This window comes from Pholcus phalangioides, unplaced genomic scaffold (genome assembly GCF_987345545.1).
Source record: "Pholcus phalangioides strain wild (caught in Gottingen) unplaced genomic scaffold, Ppha-v1.0 ptg000012l_1, whole genome shotgun sequence".
Lineage (NCBI taxonomy): Eukaryota > Metazoa > Arthropoda > Arachnida > Araneae > Pholcidae > Pholcus > Pholcus phalangioides.
In genome coordinates this window covers 12,735,807-12,737,657 of record NW_028301605.1, presented here as the reverse complement: position 1 = coordinate 12,737,657, position 1,851 = coordinate 12,735,807, and positions in this window count along the sequence as shown.

The window sequence follows — 1,851 nt, the reverse complement described above, 5'->3', positions numbered from 1 at the left end:
GTTTTGTTATCTATGTCCATAGCAACACTATCATTGCTATGTTGAAAAGCATTGACCAATGACAGGTGACGTTTTATGGATATTCTTGATCTTTCCAAATAAAAGCTTCATCACGATTGAAGAAAATCAAATCCGTTTCCTTCATCTCTTTCCTGCCTTTGTACGATAATTTTGCCCTTATTAAATTCATAAATGGGGAATCTATAATTTTTTAACCGCTTCGCTTACAAGCGATTGGCAAGAAATTCGGTTGATCTCTGTTTGATGAATCGACGATAAATACCATACAAGTCTTGGTAACCTTGTTCTAACGTAATGGCATGTTAGAAAAAGGAAGGAAAAAAATAGAAAAGTAAGAACAAAAACCTGAAAGGAAAAAACAATATATTACTATACTCTCTTTTATATTACAGATAAGAGACAGTAGGTATGAATTATATTTCTCTTTCACCCTCGCCTACCTTTTTCTTTCCACTGATATGTGCCTTTATATAGTAGAACCTATTTAACCTTAGAATAGAATCCTTTTACCTCCTCATAACGGAGGTGAAAAGAACTGACTTTCTTTCATAGGGTTGCAACAAAGTTTCGTGGTGATGGGGAGAGAGGAAAGAAAACATAGACTTGTTTGAATTTATTCCACTGGCGTTCGGACGCAATATTACGTCTTTGATCGTAAAGTGGGTGATCCCTGGTCTAATAAAGCTAACATGATCTCGGAATACTACCGAAAATTATAGTAGAATGTATGGTATTCAAGTAAATGGATTATTGATTTCATCAATCGTTCGAAAGCTCTTATTTAAAATCACGAAAAACATTCATAAAACAGCACCTATCATTGGTCAGTTTTTCAATCTCCATGTGTGTGTGTGCCTCATACTCCTGCAAAGAGGATAAATAATAAAGCGTCCATATTTATTGTAGTAACATTTCAAGACCATGATATTGAACTTTATTTGCACAGGGGAATTCAAAACAATACATAGATAAAGATAAATGTAAAAAACAGATGTGCTCCACGAACCTGCCCAATTAAAACCAAGTAGGCTATGAAGGAAATAAATTATCCTGAAAAAAAAAAACAAGCATTTAAAAATTGATACCTTTTTTTTTTGTTTAACATCCCAACTATTTTCTACTTTTCTAAATAAGACTAATTTTGAAACGCATGTAGGCAAAAGAACCTAGGATCGCGTATGTTAGCAAAAAATTGGCCATGATGAACGTGAATATTTTTCATGAAGAAAAGAAATATCCTCCAACATTACAATTTTTTTTTTGTAAATTAAAACAAAATAAATTCAATGAATTTTTATTCAACGAACAGATGATATCATATTTGCTTCAGACTATACACGTGAGTCGGCAATCGCCATGTTCCACTTTTTATCTTTTTTTTCATGAATAATTGATTCGAAATATAAATCTAGAATGTTTTTAAGTCTAGAATATTTAATTCTAAAAAGAACTGACAGAAAAACCTAAAACTAACATTAACGAAAGTTTTAATAAAAGTATAAATCTTTTAACATCACAAACTTTTCGAACGTTGAATTAACGAAAAAAAATGTTTCTTTTACAAAAATAATATACTATTTTAATATATTAAAAACGTTTTGAAAGTTCATTTTTTTCTTAATTTTCTGAACGTTTTAATTCTAATTTGAAGAAAAATCAATTTTTTATAATAATTTTAGATATGATTTTTGAATTTTTTTAATGACATAACTAAAATAAAAATTCTTCCATAAATTGTATGATTTTTCTAAAAAATAAAATTCCTCAACGTAATTTTAAATTTCTTTCAAAACAAGAAAATGTATTTTTAAAATAAAAAGTCTTTTAGCT